General features: G+C 39.1%; 1 protein-coding gene and 2 long non-coding RNA genes across 3 annotated transcripts in view; 1 reads left to right on the forward strand and 2 right to left on the reverse strand.

Annotated features, from left to right (window-relative positions):
- The window catches only part of PLXDC2 (plexin domain containing 2), a 416,197-nt gene that overhangs the window by 366,007 nt on the left and 24,360 nt on the right, over positions 1-25,830 (reverse strand). The gene's annotated exons all lie outside the window — the stretch shown is intronic.
- LOC146399557 (uncharacterized) lies at positions 2,480-8,657 on the reverse strand. The gene is made up of 2 exons (XR_014818066.1): positions 6,960-8,657; positions 2,480-4,674 (listed from the first exon to the last, which is right to left on the reverse strand). It is a non-coding gene; the product is annotated as an uncharacterized LOC146399557 (long non-coding RNA).
- LOC146399558 (uncharacterized) lies at positions 6,678-13,710 on the forward strand. The gene is made up of 2 exons (XR_014818064.1): positions 6,678-9,159; positions 9,482-13,710. It is a non-coding gene; the product is annotated as an uncharacterized LOC146399558 (long non-coding RNA).

Genomic DNA, 25,830 nt, shown 5'->3' on the forward strand with positions numbered 1-25,830 from the left:
TTTAAACTCATGTGTATTTCATTTATCTTTGATCTCTTGGTGTTTCAAGAGATGCCCAAAACCACTAGGCATGCTTTTATAAAACAACACCTAATGGCATGCTCACATCTTACTAAATATTTTGATGACCACTGCATTATTTCATATTCCTCCACCATGAATTTTAAAATATATGTTTGCTTGTTTTCTAAACAATAGCATAGATGTGTCTCTAGCATAATTAGGATGTTCACAAATATAATGCATTCCTATTACATTAAACCCAGTAAAAATTAAACAATATAGATAATTAAATACTACTATATAATAAAAGTAATAAAATAGTAATTAATTAAATATTTTAAAGTTAACATTAAAAAGTGATATCATAACTAACTATATTGATTACTCTCATTTAATCCTCCAAGCATCATTAATATTTTACACAAATAAGAAGAATGTAGGTTTAGATAAATTAACTTGTTCACAGTTTCTAAAGGTAGAAAGGGTTATAGCCAAATCTTGAGCCCCAAGTTCTCCAACTAACATGCCTCTGTGAATTTATCCGAATCTATTTGTAGTAATCTACAGGATAAGGTGCTAGCATATAATTAAAAATTACCAAGGGGTATAAGCAAATGTTGACAGGAAAATAAACTGGAACAAAAATATCTTACATGTTTTAACACAAGATTTGCAGTTTCTCATTAAAACTTTTGAATTAACCATAAATATGCTTCATCCTGGTGTTCCTATACAATTGCTATGCTTTGCCAAAATATTTCAGGGAGTTCCTGCTGTGGTGCAGTGGGTTAAGAACCTGACTGCAGCAGCTCAGATCACTTCAGAGGCGGGGGTTCTATCCCCAGCCAGATGCAATGGGTTAAAGGATCCCAGAGTCACCGCAGCTATAGCATAGCTTGCAGCTGTGGCTTGGATTCAATCCCTGGTCTGGGAACTTTCATATGCTGTGGGTGCAGCCATTTAAAAAATAATAATAATAATATAATAAAATAAATAAAATGAACTAATATTTGAAGAAGAATAAAGTGTCAAGGTAAAAAAAAATTAGGCTGATAAGTAAAAACACTACAAACATTATTTTTAGGATAATGAAGTTGCTCCGGTAAGTAAATGGGGTGCTTTTTCTTAATTCAATAGTGGGTTTTTTTGTTTTTGTTTTTGTTTTTTGTTTGTTTGTTGTACCAGCTATTAACTGGGCAATTACTTAAGTAGGAATAAATAGTGATGTTTGTATATTGTCTTTTAATAGCACAGCTTTGAAATTTTGAAGGAAATTTTATCATCAGAAAATGGATAGACTACATTAAATTCAGATCCTGCACAGACACCAGTTTTTACTTTCGAGACTGTATCAAGTTTGGGAAAGATGTGAGGACATCCTCAGTACCAGGCATCTCCTTTATTTTTATGCTCATGAGGACAATCTGAATAAGATTTTTCCAATCTCCATATAAAAACACCAAGTATATTTGAACAGATTCTAAAACTCTAAACAACAGTTTTAATTTCTCAATGTAACACATTTACAGGTAAGTTTAAACCCCGTTGAGGGAGTTCCCATGGTGGGCACAGCGGAAAGGAATCCGACTAGTTCAATCCCTGGCCTCGCTCAGTGGGTCGGGGATCCTGCGTTGCTGTGAGCTGTGGTGAAGACCACAGATGAGGCTCGGATCCCCAGATCCCACGTTGCTGTGGCTGCGGTGTAGGCCGGCAGCTGTAGCTCTGATTTGACCTCTAGCCTGTGAACGACCATATGCTGCAGGTGTGGCCCCAAAAAGCAAAGCTAACTAACTAAATAAACCAGTTGAGATCGTATATTAGTTTTTAATGTTGATGTTTACAAGATTTCATAAGAATTTAGTTTACTAATATTGGCAACAATCAAACAAAGTCCATATGGTCACTCCTTTGGGGCTTCAAAGATACATTAGGTACTAACTATATGTTTTCCCTGGATTTCCTTCGATGGAATTTTATTTCCACCCTGGTCATCATTCCCACATTTTAGATCACCCAGAAACTGCATAGGTGATTATCTTTCTGCCCAGTGTATCTAGGAAATTTCACCTCCTTTCCTCTTATTTTAATCACCTAAAAGCCAAGGAAACTACAAAGCTCAGCAAGATGATTTTCACAATGAGGACATTCCAATAATTGTTTTTTCCCCACTGGCAATGAAGTGTAAACAAGGAAGGTGTGATTCGTGGAGCTGGCAGGAGTGTGCAAGCATCTTTGGAATGGCTGACATGACAGTAACCAGCAGCCTGGGAACAGACACCGTTTACCTGCTGGGAAACAGAGGGAGGGGGGCTTCAGGGCATCCATGTGTAGGGGTTCAGCATGTGTCCGGCAGCTGGAAGTTCGATCTGCGAACTTCCTGAGATGTGTTAAGCAACTGTGAAAACCCGCCCTATGCTTACTACTGCTAAATGGTTTGTCGTTTCTGAGTGTTCTCTTTTTTTAAACGTTTCAATTCTTTATAGAGCTTCCTAGAAGACCAAGGCTGAAACAGAAAGTAATAACCTTCAATAAGAATTTCCAAGGGGATTTCCAAGGACTTGGAGGTCTTTTAGAGATTTTTTTTTTTCCCTCCCTGCTGTATTTTGGAATGATAAAGGGCAGAAAAGTGGGAAAGGAAATGATAATGATGCAAGAAAGCCTTAACCATACAAAACCAAAGAGGATATCTTTTGGTCCATTCATTCCAATAACGAGAAGGCAGGACCTTCAGAGCATATAAAAGCTTTTTTTTCTAAATTTGCAAAGTGAAGCACAGCTCCATTTCACCTCTGGGAAAATACATTTCATAAGACTAAAAAAGAGGTAAGTTTTTCCATCAGCCTTCTGAATTCGTAGGCGCAAAAGAAAGCCAAAGAATTTAACCCAGAGTGTAAACAAGTTCCCTATGGTGCACAAGTACCCAGGAGAGTATCTTTCCATTGCGCAGCTTGAACTCTGACCACAGGTAAAGAGCCCCTGAGGTTGTCAGAGCTGACCCAACTTTCAGAGGAACCACGGCCCTCCTAACTAGACCTACCCCCTCTTTTTTTAATCCACATTGCATCTACATGGAACACAACACTGAGAGAGTCATAAAAACTATAATCTTGCTGGTAAAACTAAAGAAAAATGAGTGCTACCTCTCTATGCCCTCTTCAACAATCTCCTCCAGCCACACTGAACCCTGGCCTTTCTTCCCAAGCATCATCCTATCTCCTCAGGGCACTGATGAAACTCACCCTCACTGCCAGGAGTGTCTCTCCTGCTGGCTTCCCCTTCATTTACCCTTCTTAAAGCAGGCGAGAGATCACCTCCTCCAGGAAGTCCCTCTTGACTCACCCTTTAAACCTACACTAGGTGTCTCCCCTATGTCAACTCCTTCCTGAGTTCTTTGCCTACTCTCCTGAAGAATATGTTTACTTAGTTATCTAGTCTACTTGTCTGTACTCTCCTTGGAAAGCTCTGTATCCTAGTCATGATTGCATCTTCATTGCTTAGCACGATGCTTATAATAATTGTTCGATGAATAATCACTGTAAGCATAATTAAATGAATTAGTTCATTCTCATCCAAGGTCTGTTTTCCCCATTTTTCCAAAAATCAACATCTCATCAGCACTTTCAATGAAAATGTTTAGCACTGGCGGAAAGACATTATTTTGTAAAAAGCACTCCTTCAAATTGTTCTCTTTTTTGATGTTCAGATTGTTTAGGTTCAGAAAGAATATGGGGCTTAAGAAAAAAACAGCATTTGACATACACGTCATAAGGATGTTAAGGCAAAAGTATAACTTGCCTTTTGCAGAAAACCATTGGTCTGGCCGACCAAATGTACTTATACCATTTCCTCTCTAGTGCAAGCAAAGCATATGAGCACATCCAACTCTGAGCACAAGCTACCCTGCCCGTCAACATGATGTTAAGCACAAAGCCATATGACAGAATTTATAATTATTATGAAGTTAATATATCAAATCAATCAAATGCATAAAATATCCATAAACAATAAAACGTTACAATAAATTTTTTAGCAACTAAAATTTATGTGGGGATATTTACTTCAAATGCTCTTAAAGAAGATACATTTAAATCAGTAGACAAAATCTAATTGAAGTCAGGATACTAATAGAGGTTTACAAGTGCTATTTTCAAATATCACCTAAGATTGTCTGCTGATTTTAGCTAAGATAGGTGCCTATTTTAGTCCTGGAAACAAAAATATGATTAATTAGCATGAAAGCTTTTTTCTCACATTCAAATGAAAATATCTTCCCAGATTTATCACAAATGGCATTTTATTTCACTTCATTTATTTCAGTCCCTCTCTTAAGAAAATAATGTGCTGTATTATTTGTGTGTGGAAAATTAGTTTGAATTGGTCAAAGCTCCAACATATATTTTATGAATTATCATATTTAAATCAAATATTTAGCAGGCCCAATATTATTCTCCTCCGAGTTCCCATCATGGCTTAGTGGTTAACAAATCTGGCTAGGAACCATGAGGTTGCAGGTTCGATCCCTGGCCTCGCTCAGTGGGTTAAGGCTCTGGCATTGCTGTGAGCTGTGGTGTAGGCTGCAGAAGCAAGTGGGAAGCGGCTTGGATCCCACATTGCTGTGGCTATGGTGCTGTTCAGCAGCTACAGCTCCGATTGGACCCCTAGCCTGGGAACCTCCATGTGTTGCAGGTGTGGCCCTAGGAAAGACAAAAAAAAAAAAAAAAGAAAAGAAAAATACCTTTGGTCTATACCTTTTGAATAAAAGGTTTTTGCTTTCTCTCATAGCCAACATATGGCCATTCATCTCAAACCAAATAAAAAATGCTTATTTTTAATGTAAAACCTATAGAAATCCTTGGACTCTGCTCTCTTGAAAATATCAAAACAGCATCCTTTGCAGAGAGACATAACAACATGTAAAAAAAAAAAAAGATATTGAATTAAACCAAGGGATCTATTTCTTGCTCCCTTCAGGTACTGAATCATTAACTCAATCATTCTTTGAAGAAAAATATAAAAACAAAAATGTCATTCTTGAAGTTAGAGATCTGAACAAAACAGCATACAAGGAAGTGCTGCAGGCCGTGCTAGCCTTCCCCCTGGGCAGTTCTGGGTGGAGCAGGGATGTACATCTGTATCCTAGGATGTCCTACCTGGTAAGATGCTCCTCACAACGTTAAATATGATTTCTAAGCAGCCCTGCTGTCAGTTCATAAGGGGCAAATGTAAAACGCTACACGCAGTGAACCAGCCCTGCAAACGCTTCTATAATGCAATGTCAGCTGGCAGCCGTTTCAGAACAATTCCCAGAACTAAAATACTGTTTTGAACTGGGATCTGCACAGATATCTTTGTCCACACAACTTCTGCACAAACATCGACCCAAGATCCAAGACTCATCTAAACAAAACTGTAGGAGACAATGGACCCCAAGCATAATAGCACAAGCTTCACATTCTTAGCATCTCACACGCCACTAAAAATTGAAATATGACATGAAGACACAAATACGGGCAAGGCGGGTTCATTGCAGATCCTAAATATCATCTCCTCTTCTCTAAAAGCACAAGTGGAAGAAGAAAAAAAAACGGCTCCCATTTGTTACTTCATTCATGTCCCTTAAAAAGAAAACTAGTGGAGAGTGCATGTAAAACAGGAACCACTCCGGCAGGATTATAGGAAGCCCTTGACCACCCACTTCTGCTATTTCTCAAAGCAGATTTAAATTGGGGGGGGGGCACCAGACAGCTCACATCCCTGCAAACGCTTCTATAATGCAATGTCAGCTGGCAGCCGTTTCAGAACGGCTAGATTCTGAAGGAATCTAGATTCTGAAGGAAGAAGAGATCGGGGCCCCTGGGACCAAGGGCAATTAAAAGAAAGTGGGTGCAAACCTACAGTAAGTCTAGGAAGCTTGGCCAACTCTTGGCAGGGTGTAAATAGATCCGACACCATTTGCTTCCATTTTCCTTGACTGGGAAGTTCGGAGTTAAAAAAGAGAAGAAAAATGAGTCACCGTAGGATAGGTGTTGTGTAGTGTAGGTATTACACTTGCCTTTAATGGCAACATATAAAGCAAGTAAACGTTCTCATTCACGACTAATGAGCCGATTCAAATTCTTAAAGAAGACACAAAGAAAAAGAATCCTCTTTGTTCCCATGATTCTATTTCTATCTTTATTGCAGCTCTTCAGTTAACTATTGAATTTCCAGTGCCTGGAAAACAGTAAGTGTTTAATAAAGAATATGACTCACCTAATATTGGCTGTATAAAATCTTTCTTTCTGCTCGAATGGGGTTGCTTATGTAATCTCATATGTTACACAAAAACTCTTCATCTGTGTTGGACACTATATAAATACTATATAATCATATATAAATACATAAATCTAAATATCTATTTCCACATATGACATATTTTTACATAGGATTACTATTTTAAAATACTAAATACCATGTGACTAAGCAAAAAGTATTCCATAAGCTTTGAAGTGAAGACAAATAATTAAAGTTATTTAATCAAAGCTAGTTGAATTGTAACACTGTGAATTAAATGTTCTTAAGCCAGACAACGCTATGCATTAATTATTATAGTCATTATTCATATCTTGACTATAAGTTCTATAAAGGAAAACACATCTGGAACATCTTTAATATCCCCTCCCATATTTAGGTTTGAGTATCTTTATTATTTATTTATTTATTTATTTACTTTTTGTCTTTTTGCCTTTTTCTAGGGCCGCTTCCTGCGGCATATGGAGGTTCCCAGGCTAGGGGTCGAATCTGAGCTGTAGCCTCCGGCCACAGCCACAGCAATGCCAGATCTGAGCTGCATCTGCGCCCTACACCACAGCTCATGGCAACGCTGGATCCTTAACCCACTGAGCAAGGCCAGGGATCGAACCCGCATGCTCCCAGTTCCTAGTCGGATTCGTTAACCACTGCGCCACGACGGGAACTCCTAGGTTTGAGTATCTTTAAATATCATCATTTAATATACTGCTGGTCCCCAACTTATAATATTTCAACTTATGACTTTTTGACTTTATGATGGTGCAAAATTGATATGCATTTAGGAGAAACTGTACTTTGAATTTTGAAGTTGGTGATCTTTTCCTCGTGCATGGATACACTGCATGACACTCTCTCGTTATGCTGGTCAGGGCACGAGCTGCAGCTCCCAGGCAGCCACATGATCACAACGGTGGGTCACCGATACACTTACAACTGTGCTGGACCTAAACAACCCTTCTCTTCTTCTCTTTCAGGGCAGCATTCCATAAATTACACGCGATTTAACATTTTACTATAAAATAGGCTTTGTTTTAGATGATTTTGCCAAACTGTACCCTAATGTAAGGGTTCTGAGCATATTTAAGGCAGGCTAGGCTAAGCTATAATGCTCAGTGGGTTAGATGTATCAAGCACATTCTCAGCATAATGGTATTTTCAACTTACACGGGTTTATAGGGATGTAACCCCATTGTAAGTCAAGGAAGATCTGTCTGTTCTATATTTAGAGTTGAAGAAAACCAGCTAGCTTTTCCCTAGGCGTTTTAAATGAACTTGATTTACTAAACCAATCTGAGCAATCCGCAAATTAATCCATCTCTATCTGAAAGCCCAGACTCCACATAGCTTCCTGGTAAGTAAGGAAGAGTCTCTGGCACCAAGTTCACAGTCCAGGGGCGATATTAGCATGAAGCCAATTATCTTAGAATTTCGAAGAGCTGTAAAAGAGGTGCTCTAACTCTAACTGAGGGGGTGCTGGGAGTCAGCATTGCTGTGAGAAAGGTTGAAAGATTGGACATTTGAACTGAGGCTTGAAAGATGAGTAAGAAATTGCAAAGCTGAAAAGAGGGGCAAAGGGCACCACAGACTAAAGGAACAAGGAATGCCTATGAGAGAGGAGAGTGCATTAAGCAAATGCAGGTAATTCCTGGCAAGTTGAGAACAGAGTGGCAGGACATAAGGCTGAAAAGGTTGCTTGAATGCTGTGCTAATTAAGGGGCTCCAGACAATCTCACAGTGACCAGGGAGACATTCAAATTTTACGCAAGGAGGTGGCCAAGTGGCACTTTTGAGAAGACCATTCAGGCAAGAAGAGGAAGGAAGCAAGACGACACTGACTGGAAGAAGCAGAGCCGGTAAGGAGTTCGCTGCAAAAAGCAAGTAGTCCAGGAAAGAAAGGTCCCACACTTCTTCCTGGCCCCCGAGTTGAAAGGTGAGTAAGAAATTGCAAAGCTAAAAAGAAGGGCAAAGGGCACCACAGACTAAAGGAACTACTAAAACAGTCCAGGAAGGAAAGGTCCAGGTGACTTGGGGGCCAGGACGAATCGGAGAAATGTAAGAAATCTTGAGAAATTAAAAGTATCAGACTGACAATCATGTGGATGCAGGAGGGACGTGAAGGAGATTGGGTAAATCTGACTCTCAGATGTAGGCTGGCCATGGCGTGTGTCCATAACCATGCCTTTACCCAAGGCCAGAAATAATGCGGGAAGTGGGCTTGGTTCCAAGCACATTTATTACTCAGTTAAACCATAAAGACCGTCACTGGTTTATTTTCTGAATGTAGGCAATTCTCAAACAACTTCCAAAAAGAGCCGGAACACCACATACCCCTTTAATCGCATGTTTAGGCCTCACTCATTCACTTTTTTCATTCATTCCACAGCATTTATTTAAATGTCTTTTCTGTGTCAGACACTTTGTTAGACACCATGCCAGGTGTTCTTATGGCCAGAGAATCTTGGTGGCTCAGCAAGCACACGGCCCTGGTGACCAGACTTGGCCTGTTCTTAACTTGTTCTTAATCTCCTCTTACTGGTCAGTACCAAGAAAGCAACTCACTTTTTCAGAAATATAGGGACTCAAAAGGGTTACATTGCTAACACTCTCTTTCTAAATGTCGCTGGATGTCCTTCACCAGTAAATAAGCATAAGTGGTCAGATCACTGACTGCAAACTGCACTGCAAATCCCAAGCTCTCTGCAGAGGCCAGACCACCTGGGGGAGAGGGGGAGAGAGGGAGAGAGGGAGAGAGGGAAGAAGGCTGAGGAGGTAGGGTGGTTACCTACACTTGTGTGACACATTTCACCTCCGAGCAAGATTTCCTTTCAGAGAAAGGTTTCTGCATCAAAGTTAAAAATCCATTGAGTTGGGACAAAAAAAAAAAAAAAAAAAAAAAAAAAAAAAACCAAAAGGAGTTCCCGTCGTGGCGCAGTGGTTAACGAATCCGACTAGGAACCATGAGGTTGCGGGTTCGGTCCCTGCCCTTGCTCAGTGGGTTAACGATCCGGCGTTGCCGTGAGCTGTGGTGTAGGTTGCAGACGCGGCTCGGATCCCGCGTTGCTGTGGCTCTGGCGTAGGCCAGTGGCTACAGCTCCGATTAGACCCCTAGCCTGGGAACCTCCATATGCCGCGGGAGCGGCCCAAGAAATAGCAAAAAGACAAAAAAAAAAAAAAAAAATCCATTGAGTTGGAATACTTCTAAGATTCCTCAAAATTCTAGAATGTTATCCTTTGCATTTCCCATAGAAAGGCTTTGATGAATGGTGACAGGCCCTTGGATCACCCCGCTACAACTTGTTTGACCCATATAATATGTCTGAAATATCATATTAATAGTATGAACTAAAATATGAGTCTTGCAAATAAGAAAAAAAAGTAGCAAGAAAAGGAAAAGAAAGATGTGAAGCATTTTATGCCACTTCCTGGGTTCCCTTGCAGTTTCTCCTGTGTCCTTCAGACTTCTATTTATCCATCTCTCTTCCCTCCTAGTAGCTTCTAGCTTCATCCTGATAACTTCTGTCCCCTCGTCCCCCAGTGGATCACTCTACAAGCCAAAGTATACTCAATCCCCCAAACTACTCACTTCCCTTCTTTCCAAATGTTTCCCTGTACGCTCCACCCTCAATTAAAACTCACAGTTCTTCAGTGCAGCTAATTCAAATTAGATGTTGAGAAGAGGACCATGTAAATTAAGTCATTCCCATTAACCTGAGAGTCTCTGAATTTATCAGATATTGTAGTTTTACAAGGTCATGGTTGCCTAATTCAAAGAAATGCCTGATTTGATGGAACAGAACTGCAGTCCTGAAGTTAAAATAAGAGTGGTTTCGAGAATTCATTCTTTCATTTATTCAAGAAGTATTTATTGAGAGTCTATTTTGTGCTTGGCCCTGCAACAAGTATAGTGAATTTCACTTTGAAAAAGGAGGTACATGGCCCACCCTGAGGAGCCTGCAGTCCGTGGGAGACAGCAGATGAACGGCATGGCAGAGGCTGCTGGCGGATGAAGTGCCACAGGAGGAGTGAGTGGCAAAGGAAGATAACATGAGGGGACCAGAGCCATCACTAGGGAGCTCTGCGCTTGAAGAATTGCCCTCAGAAATCAGCAGCACCAAATGGTTCTTGCTACTATTCCTATCTCCCATCCTTCTCCACTTCTGCATCTGTTCCTCGAAGAGACCAGCTGACTGACTGACTGCCTTGACTGCATGTTGCTCAAAGGCAAACAGAAGGAGGGGAAGTAGTATTTCATACTTTCAAGGCCATGTTTAAGTAAGTCAAAGAACAGGCAAGCCCAATGAAGAAATGCCCCTCAACAGCTGACACCTCCCCAACAAATACATTTAAAATACCTAAGCTCAGAATTCGGGAGGAGAAATGGGCAATTTTTAAGGTATTCTAATAATGAGCCATTGGCCGTGGGTTCACCGATTCAGCATACAATGGATACATGCCATTCCTGTACAACTATTCCTATGGGTCTTATTTGACCCCCATAATAATACTTTTACCTTAAGCTTGCCCAGCACCTGAAGGGAATGGAGAAGAGGCATATATTTAAAGTATGACATTTCTGATGTCTTTGTTGATTCTCTGTGTAAAACCTGAGTTGTTATGCAACATGCCACCAGCCATGGATAAAAACTTCCCAAATTAGAAAAATAACGGTCTGAAAGGAATCTTTGAGACAACTGCCACATGAGTAGATTATTCCTATCAACTCTACAGAAGAGATTTGCCCCCCTGTACCACTTCCAGATACCTTCTAAACTATTGAGAAGAAGGCTTCCGTAAAGGAATGATTCTTAGCCAAAAAAAGAGGACACAAAAATCCATGATGAATTCCTATCTTAAGTTCTAATTAGGAGTATGAATTTTCTGATTCCCTTAAATTGATTGTGTGCAGTCTGTATTTTTAATATTAATAAAGGCTTGAAAAGTGGGTAGGTTATGGTTCTAAAGTTGGGAGAGATATTTCATTCTAGCCAATCTTTGCTTTCTCCTGTCACTGAAATACAAGAATTGTATATTTTTAATTACACTGTGGGAAACTGAAAAACAAATAAAATGATTCCTTATTCTGGTAAGAGTCTGCCTGGCTCTATAACTTGCTAGTTGTAGGACTTGGGACAAGTAACTTAACATTTGAATTCTTTAGTTTCCTCAATTATAAGTTAGGTAATTTACAGCTTCTTGTGGGAGTTTAATGAAATAATCCATGTAAAGTACATGCTTTAATGTGTGGCATGTAGTAAATGCTTAATAAATTAGGACAATTATTGTTCGTCTGTTTTAAAAAAATGTTAGCCATAGCAGAAATTCAGTTTGCACAGTCTTGGTTATTTTGTACATGTCTATTTTTTTCTGATGATTTTCAATGAGGAAATGATTTCCACATTATTATTTTATTTTCATCACGACAGTGTAATATATCTTGAAGGATATAATTCAACAACATAGGTAAGAATAAGAGTGAGATAGGAGAAAACTAAAAACTTTCAAACAGTCAGAATTTCAGTAGACACACAGTATTTATTTCCCCTTTTCATGTGTGCCTGGAAAGAATTCATTCTGGGTGTGAGGAAAACAGACAAAGAGAGTAAAATCCAGAGAAGAGCTGTCAGGGCAGGAGAGAGGAAGATGTAAAGAGAAGAAATGAGAGTTAAAGTTGCACAAAGCTCTAGTTCCTGCTGAGTTTCCAGTGATTGACCAATGGTTCTCGAACTCCATGTGAATGTTTGGGACGAAATTTTCAATGCCCAGTTCTGGTTCCAAGTTCATCACATGTCATCAAATTGGCAGACAAGGAGGTTTGTCAATTCTCACTTCACAACAAGGATATGTTGACACAGGGGTGAGTCTGAGTCTGAGTGTGTGTGTTTGTGTGTGTGTGTAAAGCCTCAATTATTATCTTTAATAAAAACCATATTATTTTTAATATAATTTTCTCGTGCTAAAGTCTAAGGAGCCAAAAGTAAGATTCTGGTTTAAAAAATTGAAAAAAAAAGATCCATTTCTACCTAAAGAAAAAAAAATCAACTAAGACATGTAACGCCCGTGAAAAATAGTTTAAAAAAAAAAGACTGTGCTACTAGCAGCAAATATAATAAACTGACAAAATATCTTCAAATAATAAAATCTGATATGTCCAATTTTTAAATAGCATGTAAAATATTAATGGTAGCTGACATTTTTGAGTACATGGTTTGTTATAGGCAATAAACCAAGCCAATTCTATTAACTCATTTAATTCTGTGGGTTTTATAAAAGAGGGAACTGTGACTTAGAAAGTTCAAGTAAATTTCCTCAAGTTACCCTGCTGTGTGAAGCAGAGCCAGGACTCAAATCCAGGTCTGTTAGAGTCCATAAATATAAACATCTAAGGAGAATTAGGAAAGAATATCCATTTCAAGAACTTCAAAGGCCAACAGTTGATAATAATTTGAAATGATACCAGACTTTTCATGGGCCTGATGAATCTGTTATATTAATTAACTCAGACAAAAAGAGGGAAAAATGGTAGTTAAGTTTTGATTACTTCTGTATTTGTATATTCCTCTCATAAGCATTGCCATTTCTCCTACTACAGAAGGAAAATGATATTTCAACAATATTTACTACATGAACCAGGCATAATTCTAAGCTTAGTGGATACATCCATAAAGAAAAGGAAGATCCCTGCCCTTATGGACTTTACATTTTCATTTCATTATAGTTTAATCTGTTTAAATAACAAAAATGATTCAAAAAACTGTGGGAGCGTTCTTCAAATTGTGGTATATAAAAGTATTTTAAATACATGTTAGATTGATTCTAACTAATGTCCCCACAAGCCCTCAATTTATGCATCTCGTGGATCATATCAGATTTATGTGTGTGCTTCTAAAACAGTACACCTTTTTCCCAGTGGAAAATTACTGTAAGTGGTGCTTAGGCTCACAGATGTATGCTTTGCCATAAACTATCAGAACTACAGAGGCTTAATGATTCTAGTCCAAATTCTTGGTCTTAGTCATAAAAATGCACAACAGAGGAGAAAGAAATAAAGACCAAAGTGTGACCACCCTCCCTGTGCAGAGGGCTCCTTGTACATTTCTAACCAGGTGAAATCTGTCCCAATCACTCTCTGGCAGCTGCCCCCAGAGCTCCTGGGCCCCTTTTGCCCTGGGCATGACTGTAGCCAAAGGCACTGGAGCTTTTAGAAAGTCCAACAAAGCTAGAATTGCCAAGGGACAGAAAGTGAGATTTTTTTTTTTACCTCAATTGTTTTACAAATATTAAATTAACCCTATTGGGGGCGGGGGGGATGACAACTAGGTCCATTGTCTATATCAATGTTTCTCTACCAAGACATTTTGGGGCAATAATTATTGGAAAGGTGGTGGTCCTGGTACCCCAGGATGTTTAACAGCATCCCCGGCCTCCACCCACGAGATGCCAGTAGCACCCTCTCAAGTTGTGACAATCCTAAATGCCTCTAGATGTTGCCATAGGCCCCCGGGGAGGCAAAAATCACCCTGAGTTGACAACCACTTATTTATACTAGAAATAACATACCTAAGCTTTTTGGTCACTATATTTTAGGCTAGTGTGATTGTTGCAGAAAGACAAATGGGTACTTTCTTTTAAGATGCTATCATTTTAGTCAACTATGTAGAGCCTGCATTGAACACAGTTTACGCCATGTCCCAGATCTGCTCAGCCTGCGTGCCTCCCAAGCCTCAGCCACTTGCCTTGATTCATATCGGAGCTTCCCCCAGGATTCTTGCCAGACTGCTGGTGTAAAGCACCAGTTGTGGCTGGAGTGGCCTTGTCTTCTACCATCTCAAATGGACTTCCTCCCTGAGGTCTAGGGCCAGGCTTCCTTGTGGATCCCATGGCACCCCCCCATGGCAGGAGGAAGAACATCCCCAGTGCACAGGTCTAACTCTGCCAACCTGTGAGGAGGCGTTGGCTCTTGCAGAGGCTCCCAGGAAGGGCCAAGGGCCCAGGAGTCAAGGCCCCTTTTATGCAAGGTTTAACCAAAGAGAAACAAAAGATGGGAGAAGCCAGGAAACAAACTGATCCAGATCAAAACCTGTTCCAAGACATAGTTCATACAACCTCTCGGGCACAACTTGTGGGATGAAAGTATCCAGCTACGTTTTCTTGTGAAACTGGGGCCCTTTCGATGATGCTTTTTATTGGCCTGTCTGCTTTCATGCTTCACTTTCCTTCGCCCCCACACTTCTTTCCAGTGACTGCACATTCCTCAAAAATGCAGTGACAAAACATGGCCTCAAGCTCCGTGCTCTACAAACCCTGCACTGAGACAGAAACTGAAAAGAAGAAGGGCAGCAGAAGGAGGAGGCAAAGTTGTCACAGCGAAGCAGCAAAATCTAATGGCACAATGCCCGCATTCTGTGCAGTTCTTTAATTAATAATTAAATATATCATTAATTATATAGTTTATATGAATATATAAATATATAACATAAATATATAATATATAATAAGTAACATATAGGTATAAACAATATTGCTTCTAATGAATATGGCAAATAACCTAAGAACAAAAGTTCTAGGAGTTCAAATCACAAAAGGCTCTGCATTGGATACTTTGTCCAGTCCTTTAGATTTTTAAACCTGTAGCTTTTATTTTCTGTATTTTCTGTATCTGTAGCCTTTAGGGAGCACTTGAGAGCACACATGACAGAGTAGTTAAATAAACGGCTTTCTTGACTTGTGTCCAAGATTCAAATTACTCTGATTAGCTCACATCTGTAAAATTAATAAAAAGTATTTTCACTCTCAGCCTGGTCATGATTACACTGCTTAGTTTATTGTGCCAGCCTAAGAATATGATTAATTAGAAACCATCACGAGTATATGAGATTAAAAAAAAATTCTTAATAGTCAGATTCTTTCGCATAATAATTGACTCACAGCAATTCACTCACTTCAGAAGGGCCTTCTGATATGCACAATACTGTAAACTAAATAAAATGATAAATTCCCTTACGAAATCTTTTATGATTTTCATCATCTGTAGGGTGCAAATATTGTCCATTTTACTCAATGTGTGTTTTGAGGTCTGAATTCTCCATCTCTTACCATTTCTATAATCCATAAACTTTAGATGGACTATGAAATGTAACAGTATCACCATGGCCAAAAAACTTTTGTTTCTAGAATCCCTTTGTATTTCTTACTTTTCAATGTTTTACCCTCTTTTTCACTGGCTCTGGACTAGTCCTTCTCAAAGTTTAATAAGCAAAAGAACCACGTGGGACTCAAAGTTTAATGAACAAAAGAGCCACCATGCAGACTCTGGTTCAGTAGGTCTGGGGAGATTTCACATTTCTAAAAATCTCTCAACTGAAATTGATGCTCTCACACTTTGAGTAACGAGACTTCAGATTGACTTTTTATGGCCAAATTCAATGTGTCCTTTTGTGCCTAAACTTAAATATCAGGAACTAGAGACTCTCATACTAAGTGAAGTAAGTCAGAAAGAGAAAAACAAATAAGATAATGATATCACTTATATCTGGAATCTAATATATGGTGCAAATGAAGCTTTCCACAGAAAAGAAAATCACGGACTTAGAGAACAGACTTGTGGTTGTCAAGGGGGATGGGAGGGAATGGGATGGACTGGGAATTTGCAGTTAATAGATGCAAACGATTGCCTTTGGGATGGAGAAGCAGTGAGATCCTGCTGTGTAGCCATGGGAACTATATCTAGTCACTTATGATGGAGCATGATAATGTGAGAAAAAAGAATGTATATATGTATGTGTGACTGGGTCACCTTGCTGTACAGCAGAAAATAGGCAGAACACTGTAAACCAGCTATGATGGAAAAGGTAAAAATCATTTAAAAAAATAAATAAAAATTAAAATTTAAATAAATAAATACATATCAGGCTCTGTGTCCCTACAATCACTCCCAGTGTGCTGCTCCCATAGTCACCGTGCATCTGACTAACTTGCCTTCTTTAGGAACATGGCGGAAAAAAAGCTGAAGGAAAACATGGGCTATTCCAGCTTTGTCACTTGGTTATGGGCTCTGGCAAAGACTGCTTCTCCCAGTCACGAGCATAACTGAGGAGAGGGACAACTGGAGCCCCAAGACATGCTAGAGGGGTGGGTGGCAGGAAGTGGGACCTTTCTGTCAACAAGCACAAATTGTAAGCGTGACCACTCCTAAAAAAGAAAAAAAAAAAAATCCAAGAATTAGGAACAGTTTAATCCAAGTCAATTGAGCAACTATGTGTTGAGCTGTTATTATGAGAAAGGCTCTAGGCTGTGATGTTACATTATTCTTCATGGATGATGACAAGGAAGCAAGAGAAAACCAGTCCTTTCTTTGGAATATGACCATCCCTAGCAAGAATAATTGCTCTCCACTGATGCACCAAGATACAGCACTGTTATTTACATAACCCTTATTTGTAACCCTTATCAAGGTCATAAAATATTTTATTTACATGTCTATCTTCATCCATTTATTGTGAAATCCTTTATTTTCAAAAACTTGCAAAAGCAAGAAATAAGTCTTACTATTCTTGGGATCTTCTGGGGTGACATATCTGAATAGTCCAAATATTGTAAACACTCTTCAATGTTTGTTAAACCAAAGTGAACCAAATGGAGGGTCTGCTCTTCCAGAACAAGATACCCCTCTTCTAGTTTCAAGAGCAAAGCACTGTGAGCTTCAGGGTAGATCCCATTTTTCATTTAGCTCTAAGGTCCAAGCTTGTCATTCAGTTGAGAATTCTAAGTAACCCATATTTGCTTTCTTATCAGCTACTCAAAAATGCATTAAAATTCATGTCTTTCCTGAAGTGCAGTATACAGGATATTTTATTTAAAATGCATATTTTGGTGGCCCCTTATAAAGAATTTAACAGATAGTAATTCAGATGCAGATTATTTGCTTTAGAATCTCTCAGTATGGGGTGTGTAACTTGTGGTCTTGTAGGAACTGATTAGATGAGTCTTTCATGATTAAACATCCATGAGATATTAGTCTTTTAAGCAAATTTGCTTTGTATTTCACCGTTTAATTATAACACTCCATAAAAGAGCAGAGGTTCAAAAGTTTTAGGACACAGCATCTATAAACAACTCAGCTGACTTCTCACCGAAAATTTTACGGACTTATTGAAGGAAAAATTAGTGTTATGTACTCAAAATTACTGTGAGGGAAAATACATATTCAGTTTTTCCTTATTCAAAGAGCATGTGTGTGCGTCTGAGAAATCTGTCAGCGAGGCAGGTGCAGTTTTCTTCTAGGGAAGATAAGGGATATTTTTAATTTAACCATCCAGAGCGAGGAAACTGACAAGTAAAGCAGTTATCATCCATGAAGTTAGGCAGTGATGTTAGCAGCAAGCATTAATACTCCTTCTCATTCTGTTCAGAGGCTGCAAAGAAGTAACTGATGAAAGTTGCTGAAGTGGGGTGGCAATTGCTGAAACTACCTTAGGTCTGTCACAGTACTCTAACATGATTCGGGGGGGGGGGAGTTAATATAACTTAGACAACTACATCTGCCCCCCAAAGACTGCTCTCCTTGGGCTGTCCCAGTGCCCAGAGTGCGGGGCAAAGCAGACCTCCCTTTAAGAACAAAATCTGTGGAGGTCCTGTTGTGGCACAGTGGTAATGAACCTGACTCGTATCCATGACGATTCCTGACTCGTATCCATACGGATGCAGGTTTGATTCCTGACCTCGCTCAGTGGGTTAAGGATCCAGCGTTGCTATGAGCTGTGGTGTAGGCCAGCAGCTGCAGCTCCCATTCGACCCCTAGACTGGGAACCTCCATATGCCTCAAGCGTGGCCCTGAAAAGCAAAAATGAAAAAGAAAAAACAAAATCTGGAAAAGGACTTCTTCCTTATTTTCTCCTACCATGAGGTGCATATTTCACTTCAGTTTTGCTTTGCAATAACCTATCCTGCCCACTGGAATAGAACACATATAACGTAATACATTATGTCAGACTTCATTTTGTAGAATTTAGTTTTCATTAAAAACCTTTATGATTTTGTGTAGGTGTGTGTGAGAGAGAGTACTTGTTTATATACAAGCAAACTAATTTATAATATATATCAATAAATTTACTACTACATGGGAGAGAAAATGCTTTTGGATTATTTGGTTTTTTTTTTTTCCTTTATCTAAGGTAAATGTTTCTTTTGTAATAAAAGGGCATTTTTTTCTTTTAAAATACTGTATATCTGTATGTGGGTTGAAAAATTTACAAATTTCACAAATCATTATATTTAATCAAATTACATGGACATCTGAGGATCATAAAGGAGGGAGAAACTGCATAAACATATGTAATGAGATATTAGTAAGAATTCCTTCTTCTTATGATAAAAATCTTCACTCCCACTTAAAGTTGAAAATGTTTGTACCATTACTTAAGACCACAGCAATGGAGTGTAACTGTCTTTTCTGAAAGCTTCTTTGCCTGGAACGGAAAGTGAGTTCATTAAAAAATCTGCCATCCTCTCCTTCAAAACCCTTTGAGGCACACAGAATTATTTCAGTAAATTCAAGTGCAGCCAAAAAAGAACAGCCTGTGGGTGCAACAGTGAAAGGAAGGACTACAACAATCCTAGTGGGTACTGCCTGGAAATATCTGAAATTCCTCTTACTCTGCAGAGAAGATGTTCAGAAATTCAAGTTAAAAACAACAGTTGTCTCTACTTTAGGTGCTTATACTAAGCACTTTTAATTCATTTTAGTTACTTCCCTCCAGTGTTTCAGGAGGGCTCCTCCTTAACCCAACCTAAAACTGTATTCAAGGACTAGGAAGAGATTTTATAAACATCCTTGTTATTCAACAAGCCTGGCTGGAAGCCTACCAAGTACAGAACCATGCTGGGTAACAGAGAGAAGTCACCAATAAAAGTTGTAGTTTTTCTCTTGGAAGAATTTGCAATTCAACCCAGGGGATTCGATAAAGGAGGTATGCAAACAGGACAACCCTACCAATCTGCTAGAACAGAAGACAACAAAAACTGAGAGCAAATGCCTAAAGAAATGATCCATTTTCACAGGGAAAATATAGGAGTGCTTCCAGGAGTTAAGTACATCTTGAGTCTGATTTTAACAGCAGCCACAGAACCGGATTGAGGGAGAAGAAAAGCAGTATCTTCCAGGTGAAACAGTATGCACAGAGGAAGTCTTTGAGAAGAGACCAATTTCCAACATAAACAAGGATCCATCTGGGTCTGCAGCAATTTTATTCTAACCCAACTATCCAATTGCTTTGCAGTCAATAAATAGTTCTGTTGGTTAGATGCACAGACTTGGGAGTTTTAGACAGTCTGGATCCCAGCCCCTGCTATTCACTAATTGTGTAACCTTGGGAAAGTGTCTCTCTATAAGTAGCCGTTACTTCATCATTAAATGAGGCTAATTATAGGCTCTATGTTACAGGGTTGTTCTGAGAACATGATAATACATGTAGAGTACTTGACCGAGTCTATAATACTATTTTAAGCACAATGTAGAATAGCTATGGTGGCACTGGGATGAAACGAATTGAGTTTAGGACTATTGAGAAATGAGACTGGGGTTCATAAAGGAAAGATCGGTTTAGGCAGTGGTTCTCAAAGTTCAGTGTCTTATCAGAATGCCCTGGAGGGCTTGTTAAATCATAGCTTGCTGGGCTCACCCAGATCTTCTGATCCAGTAGACCTCAGGTGAGTTGAGACTCTGCTCCATTAGTAAGTTCCCAGGTGAGGCTGAGGCGCCTTACTTTGAGAACCATGAAATTAAGACGTGTATACCAGGCAGGCATTTTCCACCTGAGAACATGACTTACATCAGTGATTCTCCAAATACGCTTTGCAGGCCTGCATCAACACCAAAGTGGTACTTTCGAATTTCTGGGATGTGTGCTCTGTACATTCATAATGGCTACTCAGAACACTTTTTGCCAAGTACGAAAATCTGCTATTTGAATAATACGAATTTTTCTGCCCTCGGGCCAAAGAGAAAGCATGCACATTCAAATATTTGGTGCGAGAAGGCATAAAACATGTTATTATTTTCAGTAAGGACTTGAACTAGAATGGAACAAAATGACCAATTAATTCTTTCTGTGGGGAGGCTTGCCACACTTCTTCTGTCCACCTGATACCAAGTCAATGATGTGCCTGAGGGTGTTGCCTCAGAAACCTCCCTCTTCCCTCTTCCCTCTTCCCACATTGAGCATCTTGACCTTGGTTCCCTGAAGACTAATTGATTTCAGACCCTCTGAAAAAATCTGGGGAAATGAAGCTGGCCATGCGGGGCTTCTTATGGACCCAAGAAAAAACTTCAGTTATATTTTTGTAGACAAACTGTTCACTGCAAGGTCTATTCCTATAAAGAGAACTATTACATATGAAGAAAAGATGAACAGAGCCTTTCATGTCACTTAACTCTGTCCTTTCAAGAGCTAAAAGACTCAAAAAGAAGCTGATTCATAACCCACAGTAAGACAACTTTCTTTTTGCCCTCTCTCTAGATGAAATCACTTCGCAAAGCCCCCATTTCCCCTTTCTTCTCTCGTCTGCTAAGGGAAAAATATTGAGTTACAAGGAAATAAAGATAATTAATGCTTTTTTTTTTTTTCATTTCCTCCTCCTCCTCCTCTAAAAATAGCTTTCCTGCCACTACCCAGATCCAAATTACTCACCTTCGGCACAAGCATCGGGTTTATATTTACTCGTTAGGGTGGTTGCCATGACTACCCTGGAGGTACACAGCAAGAAGTGAGAGGTCTGACTCATAAAATCTAGTGCAGCTTAGTAAACGTTTGGTGTGGTCAGGATATTTGGAAATAAGAGATTTGACTTGAAGGAGTTAAATAACTGGCCTCCGTAGGTGGAGCCCTATTGATTTGGTCACCCCCAAAGTGGCATCACTTACTGAGGAGACCTGTTTACTGCAGGGCTTGGCTCTTTGATGGACATGCAGGAGGAGTTCCCACAGGTTCCCACAAACACCTGTTATCCTCTTGGCAAGGGCTTAAAATTACACTTTACCTCCTGCTTACAATAAATGGGCCCTACTCTACCCAGCTCGGCTTACCATTTCATCTGACAAGAAGTCACCATAATTGCCTCCCCAAAGGTGTAGCAAAAAATAAATCCTACACATTTATTACGATTTGTCAGACACCCACGAGAGCCTTGTGTTACGGCACACCTGGTGAGAAACTCACAACTAGTGCAAGGGCCTTCTTAGACAGACAGGGACCTGAAAAAGAAAGATGTTAAGTGACTTCCGCGTTGACAGAGGAAGCCTCACCAAGGGAAGCGTGTCTGGGACAACTCATCTCGCTAAGAAAGAACCTGCATTATGTCCCAGGAAGTGCCTATCACATGTAAGAGATGAACGAAAAAACCAAACGGAGGCAATCCTGGCACAATTAGATCCTGAGAATATTGAAAGAAAACAAAACTGGGCTTATATTCCTAGTTCCAATGTCCAGAACTCAGAATTTCAGGGATAAGTGACTTGTATATGAGCTTAAAACAGCATAGAAAATCCTGCATTTCTATAAGCTTTGGAAAGCAAGAGCCTCTTCTATTTGTGAGTGTTGGTAGTTAGTGGTTGGTCATTTGACTGAATTAGTCAACGCCAGTCATGTGCAGACTTCAGCGAGTACCCATGAAAATATAGTTTAATTCAGCTTTTTTGTTAGTACCTTTGACTGGAATTCTCTATCCACAGGGGTAGAAAACATTGGTTCACGAACAAATTTACAAAACAAGCTATGAGATTAATCCCGTTTCACACTGAAAATCAGATTTATTCCTAAACAACTCCTGCCTTGGCTCCTCACAATCCTGCAGTAAAAGACTCTGGAAGACAGAAACTGAGGCCATAGATGTAGGGACCTCCCTCTCCTACACATGCAAATTCGTTGTCTTTCTGCCTAACTGTTCTTTAATTGCTTTCCCCCCAGGTTTCTCACTTCTTTTGTTTCCTAACTTATCTTTCTCTCCTAGAAAATATCTTAATCAGAAGTCCTCAGTGGTATCCATGGATGGAGTTCTTATGGAGACATTCTGGGTATAACAGTAGTTGACTCTTTGAAATCCAGAAGAAACTTTGCAAATATAGAACTTAAGAATAAAGTATTGAATAATTATCAATTTAATGTGAAACATGAAAAAAGTCATGGTTCAAATGCACATGTTGTCCTGTAAAGTGTGGCAAAACCACCTGTATTCACTGCACGAACATTTTAAACAATATTCGTAGGTTAATTGTGCTAATACGATTTTAAACGACATTGGCCGTGAGCTGTGGTGTAGGTTGCAGACAAGGCTTGGATCCCCTGTTGCAGTGGCCGGCAGCTGTAGCTCCGATTCGACCTGTAGCCTGGGAACCTCCATATGCTGCAGGTGCAGCCCTAAAAAGACAAAAGACAAATAAATGAAAATTAAACAATATTAGTAGGAAATCAACACCCTCAAACCATGGCAGAAATAATATGTAACTGCATAGACATTAGGAGATGATTTTTATGGAAAAAAGTGACAAGTAAAAGCATTACTAAGGAGTATATTAAATACAGAATAAAAACTTTTTTCAAAGTCGAGCTATTTGGGGCTATTCCGCTAATAACTGCTCAATATACTTACACCTCAGCTCTGCACGGCTTTTTAAAAATTACTTCTATCAGATTTATTTACATTATATCAGATAATATAAACATGATGGGAAAGCGAAAAGACTTCACACCCCCAAAAAGAAAGGGCACTATTTATGGTACACAGTAATAAGACTGCACAACTTTCCTCAACCCACTCATGTGGAAAAGCTTATTCACAAGTTTTGACCTACGGCCTTCTTTTAAATTTGTGGTGTAGCTTGTTGTAAATTTGTGGTCTAAGCTACCTTAACATTCACCTTGCCCAACCTAGAGAAGAGCTTCTAACAAACTGGACGTTTCAGGTAATCTCTAAGCTCCAGATTTCAGTCCATCTGAATTGAAGCCAGCAGGCATGTTATTTATTAAAGATGTTCATTAAGCTGTGACATAAACAAATAGAAAAATAAGACAGCCAAATGGTCAAGGTTCACGTAGGTGGAAAAGGAGAGAGATCAAGAGGGAGCAAGACTATTGGGGTTGTAATCGTCAGGGAACTTTTATGAAGGAGAAGGGGTGAGATATAAGTAAGTCAGCTGAACCCTGAAAGATAATTCCAGCATTTAAATCTGTTTGTATACGCCTGTGAATATTTTAGAGGCTTCAAATTAAGCATCATAAGATGCCCTTAAATAACACCTCCTTTTGGTAAGAAGACATAAATTCCACTTAGAGAGTAACAAGTTTTCAAGATAACTTTGGAGTCCTACCCCAAATGTGAAATTTCAAAGCAAATGTAAATCATCTGAAGATATCTGTAAATATTGTCATTTATCCTCCCTGCAAATTTTCAACGTCCTATCCCATGTGGTCTCCAGGGTGGGCATGGCAGACCATCCAGTGGGGGTCTTGTTCCTTTTAATTTCTATTTTGTTTCTCTATTATAATGTATACACTACCATAACAGCACAGGCAAATACTGGATATAAATAAGCATGTGGAAGACAAATCATTAGCATTTTTTTGAGTGTTTACTATGTGCCAAGCACTTTGCTAATCACTTTACATGAATTAATTCATTTAATCCTCAGAGTCAGCCTATGAGGTGGGATTGTTATTATTCCCATTTTATAAATGAGAAAAAATAAGGCACAGAGGTCTAACTACCTGAGTCTACGGTTAGTAAGTGGTGGAGTCAAAAAAGATGGGATAAAGATGAGGATATATAAGGATTTTTTTAAAAAACAGAAAGAAATACACCATTCTAATATTGGTCATTTCAGACCTTGACTGATAGGCAAGATTCTTCCTCTGTATACTGCTTTGTATTTCCTAAAATATCTACAATAGAAAGCGATTTTATAATTTGCAAGAAATAAGGAAAAGCACAAAACATTAAGATTAAAACACTGTAATTTAGCAAGAAAAGATGAAAAATCAAAAAGAAATAACAACGAGCAATAAGGTAGAAATTTATGTAAGCTGGAAAATAAAGAATGAGCATGACATATTCTATCATAATACACACAATTCCAACTGTGATCATGGTTAAATAAACACAAATAAACCTTAAAAAAAAAAAACCCTCTACCTGTGAAAGTATTCTTTGCAAAGTAATTAAATTATTTTGAAAACATCTGATATATAGAGAGGGTTAAATAGCTGATATTGTTACATGGTACTTTGATTCAAAAATGTTTCAATGCACATTCTCTTTCAAATTGGGAGGGAGAAGGGAAAGAAATCAGTGCCTGAGGAAAATTATTTGCTTCATAAGGATTCCGGGCAAGTTTCTAGAGTTAAATTGGTGGCAGTAATCATGTTGTTATTAGTGAAATTGCTTTCTGACATCTGTTTCCCTGTCATAATCAGTTCTTTGATAACAGCAATGACATGGATGGTATATATCTCATCAGGAATGCTCAGTGCTTCACCCAAATAAAAATGAAATTGTAGGCGTTCCCTTCGTGGTTCAGCAGTAACAAACCTGACGAGTATCCATGAGGGTGCAGTTCGATCCCTGGCCCCGCTCAGTGGGTTCAAGATCTGGCGTTGCCCTGAACTGCGGCTCGGATCCTGCAATCCTGTCACTGGGGTGCAGGATGGCAGCTGTAACTGAGATGTGACCCCCTAGCCTGGGAACTTCCATATGCTGTGGGTATGCCCCACCCCCAAAAAGAAAAAATAAATAAATTGTACACCAATTACAGGCACTCCTCACCCAACTTTCCTCAAGCATGTATTACACATATGATAGACAGTTTAGTTATGAGAGTAGGCCAGCTCTTTCTCTCCTCTCAAAGTAATTTATTTTCAATAATTTTATGATCCCATGGAAGTGGCAGGGTCCTTTATGAAAGAGCAAGGAGTAAAATGTATATATTGTGGGGTTTTTTTTATTTTTAAATTATAGTTGATTCACAATGTTCTGTCAATTGCTGCTGTACAGCAAAGTGACCCAGTTATACATATATATATATATATACATTCTTTTTCTCATATTATCTTCCATCACATTGCATTACCAGTGACTGGATTTAGTTCCCTGTGCTATAAAGCAGGACCTCAATGCTTATCCACTCCAAATGCAATAGGCTGCACCTACTAATCCCAAACTCCCAGTCCATCCCACACCCTCTCCCTCTCTCTTGGCAACCACGAGTCTGCTCTCTATGTCCATGAGTTAAATGTACATACTATTGCACAAGGCATAATGAAGTCGAATTTGTTAATAAATTGCATTTCTATTTACACCTTTGTTATCAAAGCTAACTACTCAGGGAACTCTGTTCTGGAACTGTGAACTTGCTAAGTTAGTGCTAATTTTATCTTAATAATTATCTAATGGAAAGAATATTCTAGGTCTGATCCTGCTTCTACAACAAGGGTTGGGACCTCTGAAAGTCCAATCAACTTCCTGGGTTTGTTTTCAGTTATTCCTCTATAT

The sequence above is a fragment of the Sus scrofa genome, chromosome 10, assembly GCF_054392235.1.
Source record: "Sus scrofa isolate SSC_HxYL_T2T_F1_AM1 chromosome 10, Sscrofa_HxYL_maternal_Yorkshire_Landrace_v2.0, whole genome shotgun sequence".
NCBI classification, from domain to species: domain Eukaryota; kingdom Metazoa; phylum Chordata; class Mammalia; order Artiodactyla; family Suidae; genus Sus; species Sus scrofa.